The 24,624-nt window shown below is 43.5% G+C and overlaps 1 protein-coding gene across 4 annotated transcripts in view; it reads left to right on the forward strand.

The window, feature by feature from the left end:
- Positions 1 to 5,458: 5,458 nt before the first annotated feature.
- The window catches only part of LOC121872037 (tubulin monoglycylase TTLL3-like), a 67,039-nt gene continuing 47,873 nt past the window's right edge, over positions 5,459 to 24,624 (forward strand). For 3 of the 4 annotated variants that reach the window (XM_042374685.1, XM_042374687.1, XM_042374688.1), the window contains exon 1: positions 5,459 to 5,582. The gene's annotated coding sequence lies outside the window, so the exon portion shown is untranslated. Of the gene's footprint in view, positions 5,583 to 23,752; positions 23,888 to 24,624 lie in introns of all 4 variants that reach the window. The other variant, XM_042374686.1, reaches the window with a different exon arrangement.

The following is a 24,624-nucleotide window of genomic DNA, read 5'->3' on the forward strand; positions in this document are numbered from 1 at the left end:
TACCTGGCATCTACCTGTGAGTTATACATATATGATTGGGATATACTAATAACACTACTTGTCATCACATATGCCTGAACCACAAAATAGGATAAAACTCTCCTCAATACCTAAGATCTTCGGGTACTTACATGCCAAATACTATCAAGTGTTCAAGACTTTTGACCCCAACTCTACAGTATCTTTTCCCACAAAAGTAATAGGTGTAGCAAGCACAACGTACTACAGTATATGTATCAACTAGTAATGGCCACAACTCAAATACATGGTTAAAAACTCTCGTTCTTATTTTTCAAAATAGATACAAGCTTCGCCGAACAATTTTCAACTCACTCTTATCCTCACACTGTTATACATAATCGAATGTAAATGGTAATTAAAACATGACACACTGCATGTGCAGTCATACATTATAATGGTCTTGTCATTATTATATGTATTACTTTTATACTTTTATCCTCTTCACCACTGATTGGCTCGTTAGCCGCTTGGGCGGTCACGTCTCGTTACGCACTGTTGGCAAGTACTGGGCATGCACTGGCTCCTGAATGTATGTGAACCTGCTCCAGTGCTTATCTAGTCTGGTCTTGAAAGAGCTCACACTCGATGCCGTCACAACACTCTCTGGTAAATTGACCCAAGAGTTCACAACTCTCACTCTGAGAAAGTTACCCCTTGGGCTTGCGGCTTCTTCAACCTTGAGATGTGACCCCCTGTGGGGCGAGCGTCCGCCAGCTCCAGGTAAGGGTACTCGACTGAGTAGTGCCCCCTGAGATGCTTATACACCTCGATTAGGTCTCCCCTTGCCCGTCTGTAGTATAAGTTAGACAATTTCAGGCGCTCTAATCTCACAGGGTAGCTGAGGTGCCGGAGTGCAGGCACCAGTCTGGTGGCCCTCCTTTGGACATTTTCAATCAACTGACAGTCCCTAGCATATCTCGGAGACCAGACTGGGTGACAGTACTCCAAACGGGAAAGCACTTCACTCTTAAAGATCGTTACGAGGGATTTAGATATCTGAACGACCTTCTTAAAAGACCTAATAATTTAGTTGCCTGATTTACCATCTTCTCGCAATGGCTCGAGAACTTCAGCTCATTGTCAACGTACACACCTAAGTTCTTTTCACATTAAGTCTCCATTAATGAGACTGAATGTGAAAAGGACCCAGGTGTATGACTGTATTCCTGGACTTGTCGCTGTCTACTTGTTGCTTCGACCCCCCCCCCACAAGATTACGGATTCAGAAAGGTTCGTAAGAATAAACAAATCTTAACAATACAACAGAGTTACGTGTTTTGATGAACCTTACCGATGAGAAATTATTCTCAGTTGAACGCCTTACTGTTTACCATTGTTTGTATACCGGACTGTACACAGTCTCCTACATGGTTTATGTACATTGTATACTTGTGTGTTGTATTGTTTATATACATACTGACTCAGTAGAATTCTGTATGACGATTTTACTGAATATCTATCTATATACGTATATCTAACATGCACCAATTAATATCAACCCACAGGAAGCGTATTTAGAGGAGCATTGTGTCATCGGGGGTGTGCAGCAGCTCAGGGTTAGCTAACAACCGCCAACCATTATTACACACTACGCACACTGTTAACACAACCTTATATTGAAGGTAACGTCTTGCGCGTTAAGCACAATAAGCTATAAATTCGTTCCAACTTTCTTCAAGTTCAGAATCATCTCTTAAAAAACAAGGATTTATAAAATCAGAGATATGAAAACATCACTTGGCTTCTTCTGGCAAGAAAACTACACAGAAATCGTTCAAGTATATTCTTGTTATTAAGAAGTGGCAATGTTATTAATATATAAACAAATCAATTTCTCTCTGGCCTCTGAATCCAGCGAGAACTTTCTAGTACACCGCGACGCTGCCGGACGTACGATGAATGGAGTGGCAACAAGGTTCTCTGTATCATAAAAGAAAACAGGAAAATAACCAGGGATTAAAATAAAGAGAGCTGGTTAGGTTACAATATACAGATCACCCCCAAAATACTTATCATCACCATATACTGTGAGTCTGTGACCCCTAGTGGGACGGGCACCCGCCAGTTCCAGGTATGAACACTCGACTGAGGTGTTTATGAACTTCTCTTAAGTCACCCTTTACCCGCCTATAGTATAAGCTAGGCAATTGCAGGCGCTCTAATCTCTCTGGATACCCGAGGTGCCGTAGCTCAAGCAGTCAGGCACCAGTCTTGGGGACCAGGCAGAGTGACTGCTTCAAACGGGGAAGCACCTCACTTTTGAAAAGCGTTAAGAGGGATGGACCATTAAGGTAACTGAACGCTATTCTTATAAGTCCCACTAGTTTAGTTGCTTTAGTCCCCTTTCTCTCACAATGGTCCGAGAACTTTAGTTTATTGTGAACATACACACACAGGTCCTCTTCACATTCGGTCTCCGTTAACGCCGTTTCTTCGTCCCGTTGGGATATGTGATACGCCTCCTTACTGTTGGTACGACCTAGGTGCATCCTCTTGCATTTCGTGACACTGAATCATAACAACGATTCCTTTGATCACTCCTGAAGCTGACAGAGATCTTTCTGTCGTCCCTTCACAGACCGTTTGCTTCTAATTTCCCCGAATAACTTGGCATCGACCGCGAGCATTACTATGGAGGAGTGTATGGCTTCTAGCAAGTCATATCACACCACCACCATCATCATTATCATCATCATCGTCATTATCATCATCATCATCATCATCATCATCACGTCCACTTCTCACAACACTAAACATGGTAAACACACAACATAACTACATCAAAAACAAAAATTACAAAAGTTATGATTACAAAATGAACTTCATCGGGTAGTTATCCACTTTATAACGCTATTACAACTTTTTTCTTATACGTAAAAGTAAGAAAAACTCCAAAAGTATAAGTTTGAGTTTCGTAATTAACTCCATACTATGTTAAATAGCACTACTCTTACATAATAACATGTAATAAGTCTACAAAACAAACACTGTATAACAAAATCTATTCTGTGGTGTACTGTAGGTATCGGTGTTTGTTAGTACGTCCGTCCGTTAAACATCGATACGTGGGGTGAAGGTCCCCGTGTGTGGTTATAAGAGGGTTACACACAAAGTTCGTTATAAGGGGGTTTTATATATAAGGGTGGCTATAAAGGGGTTACATATATTAGACGGATAAGATGACTGGCAGAGAGAGAGAGAGAGAGAGAGAGAGAGAGAGAGAGAGAGAGAGAGAGAGAGCTGGTTGACAACACCCATTTACCACTTGAGGGCGATACTGAGGCTCTCTAGTGGGCATTTAACAGGTGTGTTTATCATAGTGTATTGCCAGGTGGGTGTGGTGGTGAGGGTGGGTCACATGTGTCGTGTAGTGGGTGGTGAGGGTGGGTTACATGCGTCGAGTAGTGGGTGGTGAGGGTGGGTCATGCGTCGTGTAGTGGGTGGTGAGGGTGGGTTACATGCGTCGAGTAGTGGGTGGTGAGGGTGGGTCATGCGTCGTGTAGTGGGTGGTGAGGGTGGGTTACATGCGTCGAGTAGTGGGTGGTGAGGGTGGGTCACATGTGTCGTGTAGTGGGTGGTGAGGGTGGGTCACTGGGGCAGAGTGGGTCGTCAAGATGTGTCAAATATCACTGACGGATTAGGAGAGATAGTCTATTAAGGGCGTTCAAGGAAGGGGTGCCAGACTGGTGCCGGCACTCAACACTTCACTCACCGGGTGACTTAGTAAACCTGCTGGTGCAGACTAATTGACATTACTCAGTGTCTCTGAGGTCGTGCACTGTAGGAAAATTAATATTCTTCTCTATTTTTCCTTTTTTTGGCGAGGGAATCATGGAAATAGTTGAAGCTGGCAGAGAATGTAACACTCGTGGAAAGAGTCAGTTAACATTCACGTACGCACGCAGAGCCAGATGCTACACGCCGATCAGCAGGACAAGAATTTAATAAACAACATTCAAGAATGCGTTTTTGTTTGACGTCGATTAAATTCCTTTGTAGCATCTAGTTTTCCGTAAAGAATATCAATCTTGTACGTGTGTGTCATTAGCTAATGGCCGTTTCACTAGAAGCTAAAAAAGCTTCAGCACACAAAATTATCAGAACTCTCTCGGAGAAAGAGTTGTGAATTCCTGGAATTATCTACCAGCGAGTGTAGTGACAAACCCAAGTTGGAAATCCCGAAAGACCAGGCTTAACCAACACTGAGACATGTGCAGGTATACATTCAAGAGCCCGTACACGCCCAATACATTACTCACCAACAATATGCAACAGAGAATTTGACCAACCGCCTGACGGGTTAGTAATATGACAAGTGGCGAGGAGGATACAAGAGGCAAATCTGTCTTCAATCCTTCCTATGACCGAAATTAATCTCCTTCCCGTTCCTATTCATGAAATCTGTCCTTTCCCGATACCTATTCTCAACCTTTGTTCATATTCTTCAAATCTGTCTCCTCTCATCTCTCTTCAACATCTAGCTCCAGATTCTCAGAAGGTCAGTCAATAACTTATCTTCTAACTGGAAATGTGAGAACGTGTGTGACTGCCTCACTTAAATGACGGCACAAAGATAGCGTCGAAATTGGCGTCGGTATTATACTTAGAACTCTATAATGTAGTTGTTAAGAGGACCGCGAACTTAACGATGGAATTTATATACGAAAATCCAAACTCTGGGATAAGTTGTTTTACTTCCAGTTCGAAAAGAAATTTTATGTTCGAATCTCTGAATGAAAATCCTAACTTTGGAGCAAAAAAATGTGTTCAGTCGTAGTAAATCCAAACAATGATTTTTAGTACAGGGTATTGGAGTGAGTGGTGAGTGGTTCAGGTGCCATTATTACACGAACAACACGGTGCTGGATCGTCATTTGGCAACTACTACCGCGTTGCCACCTTCATGGTAACGATACATAGGCCATCGCTCAGCCCTTCCTGCCTCACCGAATCTTGTATGGAAAATTGCATCCTTGTTCCTGGAAAACCAATTGATGGGATTTTACAAAAAGTTCATATATAAGATTAAACTCGTTCATTTTCGAAAAACAAGTTTGAGTGTAAAGTATTAAAGTATACCTTTAGTTTGAGGTTTAAGTTAAAAGTAATCTTTGAAATGGCATAGAAGCAAATCCAATCCCACGGGAGAGGGCGCGGGGCGTGGTGTGCACTGAGGGGAGCAACCCTACCACTACTGCCGCCGGCACACACACACACACATACACACATACACACACACACACATTCGCTCATACTTACGCTTCAAAACACTGCACTAATACCTTACATTTGCAGATTAACGCGGTGATATCGTGTACATCAACAAAATGGATTAATATATCCTAAATGTTTCCAATTCTAATGACAGAATCCCATGAAATGTGGAACAAAGGGGCAAAATAAGAGGATTATCTTGCAGGGGCAGCCCGTGGAGGAGCGGGTCCTAACTGATCAATTGGAGGCAGTGTGGCTGGTGCAGTGCTGGGGTGAGGGTGTGTCCGCGCGCGCTCCCGGCCAACAGCCTTCGTCTTCGCCACACGACTTCCCCCACCAGGACAGAGGTGAGTTAACCCTTCACGTCAACACCTTCGTCTGGTGCGTTACTTCTCCACACACACTGAGACTGCACCACCTTCCTACACTGAGTGGGACACACGTTAATAAAACACGTGATAATGTACACCAGCTGACATTTAAAGAGTGTTGTAGCGACCCGATGGTGTTGTGTTGGCTGCCTGTGTCACGCCCGTCCGTGTTTCTGTCACCGCAACACTGACTGATGGACACGGTAGTGGTGCCTACAGTGGTGTGTCAGGGTGATAGTGAACTAGTGATGTGCTTCGGGCAGGTCCTGTCACCATCATGCTCATCACCACGACTACCACCATCACCCTCATCAACATCACCACCATCATCATCATCATCATTACCATCACTGTCACCACCTTCGTAAAAATGGACACACACAATAGCCACTGAGTTCTGCTGCCACCAGGTCAGGACCCCTGTGTGTGTGTGTGTGTGTGTGTGTGTGTGTGTGTGTGTGTGTGTGTGTCACCAGAGGATTAAATTATATCCCTCTTAAGTTTTTACCATCATTCTCAAATTGTTAAACTGTACTCAAAGGGTTAAATTATCGTCCCCAAAGGGTTAAATTATTGTCCTCAAAGGGTTAAATTATATTACTCAAAGGGTTAGTTTATTTTCCTCTAAGGTATAAGCAATAATCATTAAAAAGGGTTAAATTAGCATCATCAAAGGGTTAAAGACTCGTCCTTAAAGAGAAAGAGAGAGAGACGGAGAACTATGGCCTCATAATCGTAACTTCTCGGAGCTGGCTATGTGGAGTGCATGGGGAGGGGAGGTGATGTGAGGGAGAGAGAGAGACCATAGGCGAATAATTTTTCTAATTATATTCTATCTTTTTTATATTTTAACGTTATTCTATGCTTTCTCTTTCTACCCCTCTCTCCCTCTCTCTCTTTCTCTCTCTCTTTCAGGTGACGAGTCTTGTTGTGCCTGACGTCAAAAAATTCTCCTCATTGACTTAAAAAAAACTCTCCTCAAACAACCTAAACTCCTTCCTTTTTTCCTCCCCCCCCCAATGGCTGTGTTTTTCTCTAACACTCACCTGAAACACAAGGGCAAGACATTACTGGAGTCTCATGCGTCTAGGAGCGGGAAAAAATTCAACCCAGGTCCAAAATACAGGTAAAGAGCGGACCTGTAATCACCTGGCATTTTGTATACAGGTCGACTCCCCCACCACTCCCCAACCCCTCCCCCACCACGCCCCCAACCCCTCCTCCCACCACTCCCCCAACCCCTCCCCCCACCACCACCACATCACTCAGACATGGTTGTAACACGTAAGGCATCCCACTCTCTCACACGTTTCCCCCCATCTATAGTTCTTGCTATTACATTCAAGTAACAGCAATTTTTTTTATCTTCCATTTAAGAATAATAACTTTAGAATAATCGTTAAAATTTAATCAACTAAACCTTTATGAAATAACTATAATTAATAAGATCTTCAGAATATAATAAATACAATATCGTAAAAAATGTTAGGGAAAATCGCAATTTGATCGACAACAAGCTCTTCAAAAAAATATTTCCACGTCAAATCCAATAATAAACAGGAAATAACAAACCAATAACCAACGAGTCCTTCACGAGCCTTCATTAAACCACAAACCAATAACCAACGAGTCCTTCAATCCTTCATTAAACCACAAACCAATAACCAACGAGTCCTTCACGAGTCTTCATTAAACCACAAACCAATAACCAACGAGTCCTTCAATCCTTCATTAAACCACAAACCAATAACCAACGAGTCCTTCACGAGCCTTCATTAAACCACAAACCAATAACCAACGAGTCCTTCAATCCTTCATTAAACCACAAACCAATAACCAACGAGTCCTTCACAGTTCTTCATTAAACCACAAACCAATAACCAACGAGTCCTTCACAGTCCTTCATTAAACCACAAACCAATAACCAACGAGTCCTTCACAGTCCTTCATTAAACCACAAACCAACGAGTCCTTTAGACCTTCAACAATCACTGGAGGTAAACCAACTTTCAGCAGGGGCGAATAATGTTCCTCAGCCAAGCAGTGAATTAAGGCTGGAGGGAAGCAATTAAGAAACCAGAAATACACGCACTCATTAAAGGTCTGGTATCCTTCTGCTGTGTGTGTCTGAGAGAGCAGAGAGGGAGAGGGAAGAAAGTGAGAGTGAGAGAGAGAGAGGGAGAGAGAGAGAGACGAGTTTCTACATAGTTAGGAATTCTCAAAGTTCCTGCAATAAACTTTCTCTCTTAAATTAAAAAAAAATATAAATAGATTTTAAAGAGATCGTGTTATATTTCTTCTTACTGTGAGATGTGAAAATGTACCTGACATAAGCTACGACATAAAGGTGAATTCACCCCCATTGCCCAAGATGTGAGAACGTATCCACAATTGAGTTAAGGCAATAAAGTTTGTCTTGGTGAATCAGAACGGAGATTAGTGAGGAGGAGACGCCGCCAGGGGGTTGGTTACCTTATTACGATGGTCTGGAAGTGAAGGAGACGAACAAATGCAATTTTATGGTAGGAAGGTAGGGTATTGGAACGTGGGTGTGTCAGGGGGGTGGAGGGTCGTGGTTATGGGAGGAAGACGTGGGTTTGGGGGAGACGTGTGTGTGTGTGTGTGTGTTCAATTATCTTGGGGATCAGTCTTAAGACCCTCCATTGTAACACGTAAACAGGTTGTATCATGTAGACCACCTTCAGTATATTGGCCTTACCCTACCTAGTATTAAGGTAGTGTTAGGTTAGGTTTAAGTTAGGTTAGGTTAGGTTAGGTTAGATTGGGTCGTATGTTTAATAAATGTAGAATTATGATTTAGAATAGACTATTGGCTGTTTCACGTCACACCTCCCCCCCCCCACACACACACGAGGTATACAAATGGAAGTATTGATTATTAGGTAAAACTTTCGTCTCACCATAAAGTATAAACGGCAGAAAGTTTTTGTGCTTTCGAGGAAGTTGGTGGTGAGGGGAGATGGTCGGCGCCTCCCCTCACCACCCAAGACTCTTAATTAAAAGCAAATTACTTCCCCCTAAATACACCATAAACCTCATCCCGGGAGAATAAGGTAAAGTAGGTTTCTGTGTCCGCCATGGTGAGTGGTGAGGGGCCCTATGAGTAACTTGACTCGGAACCTGGTCTAATCTAACTCGGAACTTGATTTAATCTAACTGGGAACTTGATTTAATCTAACTGGGAACCTGAATAAATGTAACCTCACATAATCAAGACCCTGACCAAACATAACCTAACCTAACTCAGTCTTTTCTTCCGATCTTACAACCTAAAAATAAATAACTTGGACGTCTGGCTGCGCGAGGAAAGATATTTAGCTCCATCATGTTTATTCATCCAACAGTTTGCTGGATTAACATATAAACTAACATCATCCATCAAGGTGTTGAACAGAGAGGGGGACGGGGGGAGAGAAGGTTCAGTCAGCGATCAAGTGACGGGGGGAGAAGGTTCAGTCAGCGATCAAGTGACGGGGGAGAAGGTTCAGTCAGCGATCAAGTGACGGGGGGAGAAGGTTAGAGCGATCAAGTGACGGGGGGAGAGTTCAGTCGGCGATCAAGTGACGGGAGAGAAGGTTCAGTCAGCGATCAAGTGACGGGGAGAAGGTTCAGGTTCGATCATGCGATCAAGTGACGGGGGAAGGTTCAGTTCAGTCGCGATCAAGTGACGGGGGAGAAGGTTCAGTCAACGATCAAGGACGGGGAGGTTCAAATGAGGACAAAGGTTCAGTCGGCGATCAAGTGACGGGGAAAGGTTCGATCGCGATCAGTGACAGGAGAAGGTTCAGTCAGTGACGGGGGGGAGAAGGTTCAGTCAGCGATCAAGTGTTGTAACGTGTGAGGTGACGATATGGGAGGACATACTATACACCTGATGGAAATCAATTAAGGTGCGATAGTTAGTGACTTAGAAATCTGTCTCTCTCTCTCTCTTTCACTCTCTTCACTTTGTCTGTCTGTCTGGTATAGAATTCCTAGACACTTACAATAAATGTTTCTTGTTATCTTTGTGAGGTGTGCTTGTCTGCGCGTCCATGAGTGTGTGTAGCGCATGAGTACGCCTGAGAGAGAGAGAGAGAGAGAGAGAGAGTAGCAGTAAGAGCAGGGGTGTGTGCCTGAGTCATGCATCATACATAATATATGATGAGGACGGGTGATCCCTTCTGTACCTATGTGGCTTGTTGCTGTTGTGGCTGGCTCTCTCTCTCTCTCTCTCTCTCTCTCTCTCTCTCTCTATCTTTATATCCTTATGCCTTTCTCTCTCTTCTCATTTATCTCTATCTCTCTCTATCTTTCTCTGTCCTTATGTCGTTCTCTCTCTTCTTTATCTCTCTTTTTATTCTTATTTATCTCCCTCTCTCTGTCTTTGTCTCTCTCTCTCTCTCTCACTCCCTGTCTTCAAGTCATTCTCTTTCACTCTCTCTTTCCTCGTGATTTTTTCTCTCTCTAGTCTCTGATTCTCTCTTTGTCCTGGTCTCTCTCTCTCTCCCTTCTATCTTTCTCCTTCTTCTCCCCCTGTCCCCGTCCTTCTGTCTCTTTCATGTTTCCCTCCTTTGTTCCCTCCCCTCCCCCTCTCCTCCTCTTCACCTTCTCTTTGTCCCCGTCTGTCTGTCTGTCTCTCTCACTTTATCCCTCCCTCTCTCGCTCTTTCTCTCTCTCTCTCGCTCGCTCTAGACAAACAAAGCCTTTGTGTCGATTTCACTTTAATGGAATTTCATTCTACCGTTTCATCTGTCTCTTTGTTCTGTTTCATCTGTCGCTGTGTTCAGTTTCATCTGTAATTTTGCTCTGTTTCCTCTGTTTGTTTGTTCTGTTTCATGTTTGTTTGTTCTGTTTCATCTGCCTCTTTGTACTGTTTCATCTGTCTCTTTGTTTTGTTTCATCTGTCTCTTTGTCCTGTTTCATCTGTTTCTTTGTTCTGTTTCATCTGTTTCTTTGTTCTGTTGCATCTGTCTCTTTGTCCTGTTTCATCTGTTTCTTTGTTCTGTTTCATCTGTTTCTTTGTTCTGTTGCATCTATCTCTTTGTCCTGTTTCATCTGTTCCTTTGTCCTGTTTCATCTGTCTCTTTGTACTGTTTCATCTGTTTCTTTGTACTGTTTCCTTTGTTTCATTCCACTTTAATACCTAATTTATTTTGCATTACAATTATCATTCTTGTTGTATTTTTCAAGTAACAAAGTTAAACCTAACAGCCTATTTTTTTCTCACCAGCATATAACTTGCACATGCGCACAGACTCCACCTCTTGATAAATTTCCTTTCGCGGTATTTTTTTCAGGTATTTATTTAACGTGGTATTTATATTACGAGGTATTTATTTAACGTGGTATTTATATTACGAGGTATTTATTTAACGTGGTATTTATTTTACGCGCCACTGGGTCTCCCTTCGCCCCGCCAGGCAATAACAATTGACAAGACCCGCTGTCCTGGGCGACGGCCATCACTGCTGCTGCTACAGGTATAGAAGGGAGGAATGCCACGCAGGGATGGAGGGAGGGAGGGGAAGGGACACCAAGTTCGAAGGTAGAAATGAAGGGAAGGGACGCTACACTTGGAGGGGTAGAGGGCAGAGGGACGTCACTCAGGGAGGGATTGGAGGGAGGACGTCACACAGGGAGGGGCTGGGAGGGAGGATGTCACACAGGGAGGGATGACAGGACACACACAAGACGGAAAGGAAGACACAAGAACAGTAATGAGGGAGAAAAGGGGACACCAGGTTGCTTAGTCCCTTCTTTTTTAATAAATATTTAAAACAGATAAGGCCATTTGCAATCACCGGGTACTGTAAATAAATAAAAGACAACTCATAAGGAAATATCTAAATGCCTTAGTAATATTCTGGCAGTACAAATGATTTTTTTATTGTTGCTGACACAGGTATTTTTATTATGTCGGCTGGGAACATGAAGTTATTTATGGTGAGACTTTATTGTTGACAGAGCAAACAATATTTCCAACGAGCGACCTGACCCAGCACTCACCCTCACCAGCGAACAGTGAACCAGCTGACACAAGAGTGGACAAACACCCTCAAAATCACCTGAAGATTAAACACCCCAACATATTTCACTTTAATATTAACCCCGCTAACCTAACCTAACCTACCCTAACGTTCATTGTCTGCACCTGAGCGAAAATAAGAGACTGTATCAAGTTATACTACAGTCACAGTGTAGTTTCGAAGCCATTTTATGCGTAATACCCGTAGTGTAGCTTAAGTCAACCATTAGATGTACTATATCTTACTGTGTATTAGAGGAAAAGTTAAAAATTTAAATAAATATATTGTATTTTGTTTAATAATGATGTGTTAAATTATTTAGCTAACCTACACACATGACGTCGATACTGGTAAGCTGGAGGCCGATATTGGCGAGTAGAGTCGGTGAAGTGTAGGCCGATATTGGCGAGGTCCAAACTTGGTGAAGTGTAGGCTGGCGAGCTGGAAAGCCGATATTGAGCGTATTGACGTGTTATAGAGGTCGATACTGGCGAGCTGGAAACCGATATTGACGTGTTATAGAGGTCGAGATTGACGTGTTATAGATACTGGCGAGCTGGAGGCCGATAGCTTGACGTGTTATAGAGGTCGATACTGGCGAGCTGGAGGCCGATATTAACGTGTTATAGAGGTCGATACTGGCGAGCTGGAAGCCGATATTGACGTGTTATAGAGGTCGATACCGCCGAGCTGGAGGCCGATATTGACGTGTTATAGAGGTCGATACTGACGAGCTGGAGGCCGATATTGACGTGTTAGAGGTCGATACTGGTGAGCTGGAGGCCGATATTGACGTGTTAGAGGTCGATACTGGCGAGCTGGAAGCCGATATTGACGTGTTATAGAGGTCGATACTGGTGAGCTGGAGGCCGATATTGACGTGTTAGATGCCGATACTAGCGAGCTGAGGTACGAGTTATCCGTCCAGCTTGTATGAAGTATTTCCCTAGCTCGTGTGGGCACCTGAGACTGAGGCCACAAGTGCTGGCGTGCGGGAAATGTGGTTAAAATACCTCTAGTGGCAACATATATTGATTCACGTGACCGACCTCCATGTTGACTCCCTCTCCTCCCTCCGACCTCCATGTTGACTCCCTCTCCTCCCTCCTGTTACGTCACCAGTTATTGTATGAAGAGTGACGTCACCAGGTAATTTCTTAAGAGTGACATCAGAAGCGGGTGTTTGAGGCCCCAAGTGACGTCATAGTATACGTCACAGCTTCCAATTATAAGAGATGGCACAAAATGATTCAAATGTCCGAATATTGGTTTTTCCTGTTAAATGTTGTTATTGAAGTGTTCCACAAGTGTCCCACATCTCGCACTTGTTAACACTCGGCATCAAAAACTTTCCGATATAATATTTTGGTGTGTTTGTGAGGGAAGGTTTGTTGGTTGATGGGTTAAATTAATTTTATTGACATTTAAGATTGATATGACACGAAAACACGACCATAGGATATTATTATTATTATTATTATTATTATTATTATTATTATTGTTGCTATTATTATTATTATTATTTGTTATTGTTGTTGATATTGTTATTTTTATTGTTATTCCTGTTATTGTTGATATTGTTATGTGTGGTGAGTTTCGTGTTTTCTAAAGTTTATGAACTATTGTGATTAATATGAGATCCAACAACGGTCTATGGGTTTTATATTTTTGGCGAGTTTGATTTTGTTCTTACTTTTATTATATTCGTTGTAGACATCACTGTGAATAATACGAAACCACAGCGTAAGGGTATTGATTCTAGCCTTGTATCCGTCCTTCCATCCGTCTGTCCACTCTCTCATCCAACTGTTCACCCGCCTGTCCATCCACCCACTTACCCGTCCACTCATCCACCCGCCCGTCCATCCACCCGACCACCCGTCTTCTCCAAATTCCATAAGCATAGATCACTGACACTCTGTAGGCTTCCTTAACTAGACATCCCAGCATTACCTCATAAGATTTCTCCATAACTCTGAGATTAAACTTTAGCACCAGAGGGAACATAAGATTACACGGTACAACTTCACCTTTGTAGTTTATGTGGATTTGACCTTTTTTTGTGGTGGACAGGAGGATCAATGATGGGATAAGATACTGAGTGTGTGGTAAAGTGTGTGTGGTAGGTGTGGAGTGAGTGAGTGTGGTAGGTGTGGAGTGAGGAAATGAGTGAATAGGTGTGGTGGAGTGAGGTAGGGTGTGTGGTGGATTGAATGTGGTTAGGTGGTTTGTTGTTGAAGTCTCTCTCTCTCTCTCTCTCTCTCTCTCTCTCTCTCTCTCTCTCTCTCTCTCTCTCTCTCTCTCTCTCTCTCTCTCTCTCTCTCTCTCTCTCTCTCTCTCTCTCTCTCTCTCTCTCTCTCAGGTGGTTGTGTGACGTGTGGCAGTAAAGGTGTATTTAGAGGCAATACCTGAACGCCCGACCATAAGGTTAACTAGCGCTGGTTGGTTCACAACACCTGGTGGACTGTGTTTATGAAGCTGCCCCTCTCACTCCCATTCATAGCACTTCCCCTCCTCTCACTCCCCACTCATAGCACTTTCCTTCCTCTCACTCCCACTCACCCTTCCCTCCCTCCTCACTCCCTCACATAGCACTTCCCTCCCTCTCCTCCCACTCCCCACTTCCTCCCCCTCACCCCTACTCACTGGCCTGCCCCCTCCTCTCCTCCCACCCAGCATCTTCCCCTCCCTCTCCACCCCGCTCTGCCTTACCTCTCACTTTCATGACCGACTTCTTTTTCCTCAGCCTTTCCTTCTCCTCTTCCTTCTCTCTCTCTCATTTTACGCCCTCTGTCTTCTTTCTTCTTGTCCTTACCTCACTCCCCTTTTTCCCATCTTCTCACCTCACTCTCCCCCCTCCCCCCTTCCCCCCCCTCCCCACCTCCCACCCCTCCCCAGTCGTCACGTGAGGGTTACAGAATATCTCTCTGAGTATTTTCTTCATGACATTGTGTAAAGATTTTTGACGTTTAATGTTGAACAATGTTTTACTACAGTCTGATGACACTTGTTATTTTACCGCCACACAGACAGACGGACAGGTGAAAGACAGATGAGTAGTTAGACAGAAAGATATGAATAGGCAGACATACAGACACAGAGACAGGCAGACAGACAGACACATAAACACAAAGGCATAAAAGGTAGACAACAGACACACACACACACACACACACACACACACACACACACATACACACACACACACACACACACACACACACACACACACACACACACGTTAAGAGAAACGAGGGTAATTCCTTTTAACCTTCGTGTAAGACTGAAAAAAATTAAAACGATGAAAATGTGAACCAGAGATAATTACAGAGGAAATACAGTCACTAGGATAAACAATATGGCTTCTGTGGATGACCAAATACTTAGCAACAACCTAAGCACATTAAATTTAACCTAACCTAACCAATTCTAATCTAATTTAACCTAACTTAACCTAATCTAACCTAACTTAACCTAATCTAACCTAACTTAACCTAATCTAACCTAACCTTACCTAACCTATCCTAATCAAGCTTAACCTTACCTAACCTAACTTAATCTAACCAAACCTAATCTAACCTATCCTAACCTAACTTAACCTAACCAAACCCCCCAAGTAACGTTAGGTCAGTTAAACTTGAGTTACAGTAAAGTAGGGTGTCTATTATTCAGGTGAACCAAAAAATTAAGTTTATATATACCAGTGACGGTGAAAAGCTCAAAAACCTAGAGAAGCGAGAAGGTCAAGGACTAGAGAGAGAGAGAGAGAGACCAAGCAGTGACCAGCAGCCAACTTGCCAGACACGCCCAGCCCCGAGTAGTGTCTGACCTGTACGCTTGTGTTTACTTACTACAGCAGCCCGCAGACATAACCATCGATGTAGAACAGACATAACTGGCTTATTATCGCCTGCCATCAAAGTGGAGTTATTATGTAGGGTAGGAATAGGATATTGGACGACAGAGAAGATACATAAACACCACAAGAAGACAGAGGTTTAAGTGACTTGTGTGAGGGACAAGAAATACCTCACCAGTTCCCTCCTCCCAGACAACAGCGTCACGCACCGCTGTGTAAAGTCAACTTGGGAAACATTTTGCTCCCTGTGAGAAGTTTAACTGCTTTTCTCTGTAAGAAATCCTGACTACAAATTTCTCACACGGGAGGAGAATTCTGACGAGGTAATGAGGAACTTTTTCTTTGTATTGAGACAGATCGAAGGATAGAACATACTGGTGACCTTGAAGAACATCTGTCTATTATATATCTACGAGAACACTAGTTAACGTTATGGTTATGGTGTGAACTTTGTGTTGTAAATGATGAGGAAAATGATTGTTTTGGTGGTCGTTTAGTGAAGACAACATGCGAGCTCCTCACCTGCCTTTTTACCAACAACACAACACAACACAACACAACCCAACTTCAGGGGAGACTGTCGTGCAAACACCCATCTTATGTACCGCGCGTAATGGAGTTTGTGTTTTATGGAAACTTATTACTGTCAGACGTTATGTTGACACACCCGCTGGTTATGGCTCCTATTTCATGAGCCCTTCCCACATATGTGACGGCTGTGTGGACGACGAGACCAAATGTCATCTTCAATGTGTTGTTTACTCTTGAACGTCCTATAACTATTCAAAGGCAGAAGGAGATTATCAAGACTGTGTTTCAATCCTAATTAAAACAAAACTCAGACATCCTTCCTCCCCTCACCACCAAGGCTGGCCTCAATACCTTGTAAAGTACCAGGTGGTTGAGAAAGTCACCCTGACCTCCCTCCCATAACTCAGGTGCCTCCCCTCACCTGCTACTGTGTGCCTCTCCCCTTTATACCTCACTTTTGTCTCCCTGCCTTTTAGCTCTTCCCTAAAGAGGAACGGGTCACGGCAATGCACCAGGTAATGACGCTAAACTGGGCTACTGTCCCCAGAGCACTGTGTGGATTATCTTTCATTAACACGAGACACACACAGGAAGATATATATAATATTATTTTTATAAGGAGCACCGGATTTAGGAGCCGACATTTAAGAGAAGAAATTTCACAGTAAACATTAAATGCACATATATCAACATGTAGAAATATATATAAATAGGTGTTTTTCACTCTCTCTCGCCCGAATGAAGAGGGTAGAGTAAAGAGTGCACACACACACACACACGCACACACACACACACACACACACACACACACACACACACACACACACACACACGCACGCACGCACGCACACACACACACACACACACACACACACACACACACACACACACACACACACACACACACACACACACACACACACACACACACACACACACACACACACACACACACACACACACACACACACGCACGCACACACGCACGCACGCACACACACACACACACACACACACACACACACACACACACACACACACACACACACACACACACACACACGCGCACACACACACACACACACACACACACACACACACACACACACACACACACACACACACACACACGCACGCACACACACACACACACACACACACACACACACACACACACACACATTCTTCCTTCATCCACTGTCACCAACTCTCACATAAGTTAGTACACCCCACCACAAGATTAGCATAGTGGCGGGAGAGCCGGGCTATCAAGGTAGTGGTGGTTATATTTTGGGCAACACTGTCCTGCCATGGTGTACTGAAACCCGAGACTGAACCTTCTCATACAAGTGGTCTTATTTACTTATATTTCACACACAGCCCACACCTCTGGCCCTCGACAACCCCATCCCATACACCAGTGCCACAGATAGGGGAAGGAAAGTACATTCTTTGGCACTCCCTGGGCAGGTGCCAACTCAACACATGTGGCACATATCAAGCATCCCTCCATGACAACCATACAATGTCAGTAATGTCCGGCTAACCCGCCATTAACGCTGATTTATGATTCGTTCCACATTAAGATAATATTTTTTTTTACCATAATGATGATGTATGATTCGCTTCACTGTACTCCATTTTCATTCCACAAGATTACTCCGTATTTCGTATTAACATCTGGTGGTATAAAAGAGCGTTCCGGGAATATAATTTACTGGATGTGTGTTAATAATTAGTGTCCAGCAGAGTGAGGGGTCAAGAGCCGCTGTTACCATAAAGAGGCGAGTGTGTGTGTGTGTGTGTGTGTGTGTGTGTGTGTGTGTGTGTTCTGTACTTAATCCCTCTATTGTGACTCCTACACTGGTGCGTCACTCTGTTGTGTCGACGGTCAAATATAGTGTTACGACTAATATACTCTGTTGTGACGATCATGAGCTGTGAGAGTCATGTATAGCGTGAACCAGCTCTCGTGCCGCTCACCATCACCCACTCACCTCATTACTCTTACAACCTGAACCCATCATAACTAATTATCTATTAACTAATAAAATGTGACTCCTGGGTATTATCACACAGACACAACAACAGCAACTCCTCACATAACTTGGCACATAGTTCTGGTGCTGGGGAGGAGGTCGATAACTCAATTTATAAAAAAAGAAGTCATGTTATTTCATGAGTTGGTATTGTTGATCGTCAGGGAGGTCTGTGATTGGTTATTGGTACATGGTTATACGTACTCCTTCGTCATTACTGTTAATCGTCAGTAAAGTTTGTTGGGAGTAATGAGGTAACCTTTTAGATCTCTGGTACTTAGTCATCGTCAGTATTTATAGTCGCTACGTGTGTTTGCTGGTAATGATAAGGTACTCGTCCTTGCTGGGCCTGTGGCGGCTAGTCGTAAATATTCCTCTGTCAATATTGTCAGTCGCCAGCGGAGTTTGTGTGTTGAAAAAGGGGGGGTCCCTCTTAAGCCCCAGGTTACTCTCCCCTCTCCTAAAGAGGTTCGTATAGTACCTTCTGGGCCTCCTGCACCTGGCTGTGGTCTTCTACCTCCGGCAACCTCCCAGTTTCTCCTGAAGGTGTTCGTCGCTTACCTTCAAACGCCTCTTGTATAATTCCCACACTCGTAACACAGGGACATTATCGCCTTTACCAACATTGCGTCACTTTGTTACGAAGAACAATTTTGAGGTGTTTTAGTTGTAATGTGGCCACGCCCAGGCTGTAAGATGGACCACACCATCAGCTTTACACAATGCTAGGCCACACCCTGTCTTGTGCCTCGCCTTAACACATGCTGCTGCTCCTGCCGTCCACCCACCTCCCCGCCATCCTTCTTCCTACCCCACAACACCTACTACACTTGACATTATTAGGGACCTGCCACGCTTTACCATAAACAGATGAATTGTACCGGGAACTTTCCCCCCGCACACTCATTATCCTGTCACTTTATGTAACTTGACAGAACCTATGACCCTTCAGGCATTTACTCCCTTAATGCATGAGTCATGAAGGCAAGCATGAACTCCACATGCTTCCCTGTTGGACCCTGTAAGGGCTTCTGCGCTTCGCCTTGCACAGGATGTAATGGGGTGCCCAACAAACTAGTATCCTCGCGGGGCAAATTGTAAAATTCGTAATTGTACTCTCACTATGTCTCTTAAATTCACTATCGCAATCCTTTACGCGTGTTTGTCTTGGTCTAAGTCTCACTGTCTGTGCTGCCAGTCAGGACACTAGCTGGTGTGGGGTGGGGGGGATTCTATCGTCTAAATATTAGCCCCTCCAGCTTACTTCATCTAAAGAGTAACCACTCTAACCTAACCTAATCTAACCTTACCCCCCAAGAAGCATTAAGGTGTTCAATCATCAAGTGTAAGATGGAGAGGAAGGGAGGGGGGGGGGGCGCTAATATTTAAGTGTGTAAGTAAACAATGTGGAACCGGAGGAGGGAGTGATGTGAACCTACTCTGTCCTGGCAACACATAATGTGAAGTTGTTAGAGTCACGCGACGCCACAATAAACGTGAGTATGTCCCATCATTGTATTTACCGGAGGTGGACCCCCATATGACTCCCATCCTCACCTCACCCACCACCTACCCCTCCCACCTCCCATCACCTGACCCCCCCCCCACCTTCCCTCTCACCACATGACCCTGTATGTGAAGTTGTCCCCTTGCATATCTACACACACACCTACCTACATGCCTAAACACACACATACACACAGATGCACGTATACATACACACACACACAGAAGTAAGTACAATTTGCTGCAGGTCTTAACCATTATTTCAGGAGGTGCAGCGCGGAGATTTAATATGAGGGGAGAAACTGTAAATGAGGGGAAGTAATGTGGGGGAAGAAAGTGCACTCTGGGTCTCTGTTTATTATGTGAGGGGAATAAAGTAGAATGTAGGTCATATGAAGGGAAGAAAGTAGACTTATGGGAAGTGTGTGTGTGTGTGTGTGTGTGTGTGTGTGTGTGTGTGTGTGTGTGTAAAACGTAATAATAAAATAAATAGCTGTGCCCCCTGTTGCTTGTTATTACTCACACGATCTTTACTGCATGATAGGTCACCCTCCCTACTCCCCTGTCCCCAGCCCCAGTACCTACCCTAAATCACCTCCCCTGTCCCCAGTACCCCGCCACGCCCTAGTACTCCAGCCCCTGCCCTGCCCTGCCCTGCCCCCCCCGCCCCGCCCGTCCCTAGTACCAGTCCCTCCCCAGAGTAATAAAGAAGAATGCAAATAAAATGACAATAATAATAACATAGAACAATAAAATTCACATTAACAAAACATTGTAGTAAAGAGAAACGTGACAGAGGAATGTTGAGGTATTTCTGTACAAAGGGCCACACGTGTCACCCTCTGCCTGTAGTAACACCTATTATAAACATTGGACCAGGTTATTATTATTATTATTATTATTATTATTATTATTATTATTATTATTATTATTATTATTATTATTATTATTATTATTATTATTATTATTACCTACAATATACCGGGGAGTGAAAGAAAGGGTGTGACGTACAGTTTGGTATGATGAGGGTGTGGCTAGACTAGGGGGTGTGGGTAAGCTGAGATAGTGGGTAAGCTGGTGGTGTGGCTAGAAAAGTGGTGTGGCACAATAAGGGTGCGGAAATGAAGGCGTGTGACGTACCGGTTTGGCATGGGGGTTTGGCGAGGCTGGGCTGGGATGTGGCTAGAATGGGAGAGGGGGGGAGGGAGGTGAGGGAGGTGTGAGAGTACTATCGTGTTCACTGCCAGTACCACCAATGGCTTCACGAGGGGTGGCACACACACACACACACACACACACACACACACACAGCATGACTCACATATCTCCCCTACCTATACACGTCTACACGACCGAATTATTTAGCAGTGTAAAAATGTAAAACTGGATCAATATTCACTTCACACTGTATTGCAATTTGTATTTAATTTTCGTATTTTCATTTTCATTCATTCATTCATTCCTTCATTCATTCATTCATTCATTCATTCCTTCATTCATTCATTCCTTCCTTCATTCATTCATTCGTAATTATCATATATATTTAGTTATGCAATGTCTTTATTTATTCATTTCTTCGTTCCATTATTCATTCTCTTTATTTAATGTTGATGTGAGAGATAGTGAAGGGAGATGATGGGAAGAATTAGCGATAGGGAAATGGTGAGAATTATGGATGTATGAGTGACAGGAATGAACAGGAATTAAAAGAAATTGATAAAGATGTAAACTGAGGAATATGGTTGAGAGTAAATATGAATAAAAGAAAATAGAGAAATAAAGAAGAGAAATATATGATAACTTGTAGAGAGACGGAAGGGAAGGGAGAGAGAGAGAGAGAGAGAGAGAGAGAGAGAGAGAGAGAGAGAGAGAGAGAGAGAGAGAGAGAGAGAGAGAGAGCCGTATCAATGGAGGCAAAGACGTGTGATGTTCAGGAGAATTGTTGAAGCGACTTTAAATTATGATCAATTGTCCTGGTGTGTGTATGTGTGTGTGTGTGTCACCGTCCCGTGTTGACAGTAATCCTCTCTGGGTGGCTCACTGCACACAGTTCCTCCTCATACTCACATTCACACTCACGCAAACACGTTCACACACACACACACACACACACACACACACACACCTACCTACAGACATTCCTCGATAAAAAATAAACAGAGAAAAACAGAGGAGCTCCATCAAGGCAGGCAAGTCACAAGAGACGATACGACGGCGGATATTATGGACACGTACGGTATGAGGGCCCCTGAGCATACACCCCCCGGGGACGTGATATACATACATAATACATCGATATGCTGGCATGGCTCTGAGTATGCTGCACACGGCCGGAAACGGATATACTCATAAAGAAACGGTTAAAAAATATTCTGGCTACTGGTTAAAGCGATAAAATATGTCCATTGCGGATATCTCTTAAAAGTATACTGAGAGAGGATATATTCAGTGAAAATATGCTGACAACGGAAGGTCAAATTATGCTAGTTATACACGCAAGCATGCACGCAAACACGCACGCACGCACGCACGCACGCACGTACACACATACACACACACACACAGGGAACTAGATGAAGCGAGAACCAAAACAGGTCTGTGGGAGAAGTGAAGATGAAGAATTTTTGTCACACTACCTTCCCCGGTAACACCAGCTGATCCTGGTAACACTACATGGCCCTGGTAACACCACCTGCCTGGCCCCGGTATAACACCACCTGCCTGGCCCCGGTAACACCACCTGGCCCCGGTAACACCACCTGCCTGGCCCCGGTATAACATCACCTGCCTGGCCCCGGTAACACCACCTGGCCCCGGCTCCCACTGACAGACACTTGACATAAATGACAAAAAGTACTTCTCGAAAATTCTCACATCAATCCTCTCTCATTAATTCTCTATCGTCAATTCCCTCTCATCAATTCTTTTTCATTAATTATCTTTCATCAATCCTCGTTTTCATCAATTCTCTCTTTCATCAAATTTCTCTCTCATCAATTCTCTCTCATCAATTCTCTTTCATCAATCCTCTCTTTCATCAATCCTCTCTTTTACTCTCGTCATTATCAGTTAAAAGATAAGAATAATAAACTATCCTCTCCTGTTATCAGTACACAATGTAGCCAGACACGACGTATTCACAGTACCTCTACAGTATGTGTAAATTACTTTTTCCTCCAGTTATAATTTCCTGCCAAAACAATACAATAAAAAATAACTTATTATGTTAATAGTACGTAGGATAATAATAATAATAATAATAATAATAATAATAATAATAATAATAATAATAATATTAATAATAATTAAAAAATAATAATAATATATACGATACTATTAAAACCGTTTGTTCTCACATTTTCATAACTATTTCGCTGAAGGATAATAAAAGAGGAAATAATTAAGTTAAACAGTGAAGGGAGTAATAATGACGATGATAAAAGAATAGTGTGAAAGATGACTAAAAATAGGTGGATGAGTCAGCTGAGCACCTCGTATGACCCGCGTTCAAAGACTCCACCCACCCCAGCTGATGCTTGCTCGGGAACCCTGCAGCCCTGAGATAAGCTTCCCTATTGACCTACACATTGCTAAAGAAGACGTCATTGGCTGGTGTAAAACGATGATTGGTTAGGACTCCCTTTTTGTGTTTTTTTTTACGTAGATCATGCAAAAAGTGCCTCAGTTGCTTTTACCTTACAGGGCAAAGTTAAGTAATATGGTGGTAGGTGACCTGAGGTGTGTTGGGGGAATAAATACGTCTAAAATAAGCAAATTAAGTGGACTGTAATATAAACAAGAGGTCAATGATTATATATTAAACACCAATATTAGAAAAAAGTAAATAAAGTTAATTCCTAACATATAAAAATTCTGGTAAATAAAGATGAAATCCATTTTTTATCGAACTTAATCAAACTCACTCATACACGGAGACGACTCAAATTGGATAGACAAACTGACAGACAACCCTTACGTGTACTAAGACTTGGATATTGAAAGATTAGGTAGATTTTCATAAAGGAGAGAGAGAGAGAGAGAGAGAGAGAGAGAGAGAGAGAGAGAGAGAGAGAGAGAGAGAGATCTTAATAGCTATATGTAAAGTAGAAGTAACTTGCACCATATACAGGTGTGATAATCAATCAGCGTCTCAGTAGCAATATAAGATCCCATCACATTCAGGTAACTGTGAAGGCGTGGGGGGCTGCCGTATGCCATAATAGGCGTGTGGTGTGAGGTGGGCGTGGTCGCTAGTGTCTGGGGCTGGCGTGTGAAGGCGTGGCCACACCTAAACTCGTCTCAACACGTCGCTATTAAGTAATGTATTAAATGATTATGAGTTTTAGTATTAATTGCTTAGCTATACGTCACTCACTCACTCACTCACCCATTCAGTTATTCACTCGGTCACTCACTCGGTTTATCACTCATTCACTCACTCACTGACGGAGAAACATTAGTCACGCCTCTCTCTCTCTCTCTCTCTCTCTCTCTCAATATTACCGAAATCAAAGCAATACACGTAAAAGTTTTGTGGTGGAGAGAGAGAGAGAGAGAGAGAGAGAGAGAGATAAGTTAATTACACCTAACCACTCCAGGCTGGGTGTCGTCTGATTGGATGGATCACTAACTGGTCCATTTGACTTTAGCCTTTTAACTGGCATAGATGGTTAATGACAATGATCAAGGACTGTTTGACTGGGATGAGTACACACACACACACACACACGCATCAGCAGCTTATGATTTTACACCACACCACCACCGCCACCACTGACCACGACCACGACCACCACCACTACTTAATGATCACCACCACTACTACACGACCACCGCCACCACTACACAAACCAATGACCACCACCTCACCACTAACCACGACCACGACCACCACCACCACTACCACGACCACTACCACGACCACCACCACTACCACGACCACCACCACTACCACGACCACTACCACGACCATCCAGCTCTTGTCCTGTGTTGTCCGGACTACTCTCACTATCCTAAAGGTTACCTGTCCTCTGCTATCCTTTACCCATCCTGCT

This window comes from Homarus americanus, unplaced genomic scaffold, assembly GCF_018991925.1.
Source record: "Homarus americanus isolate GMGI-L3 unplaced genomic scaffold, GMGI_Hamer_2.0 scaffold51476, whole genome shotgun sequence".
Lineage (NCBI taxonomy): Eukaryota > Metazoa > Arthropoda > Malacostraca > Decapoda > Nephropidae > Homarus > Homarus americanus.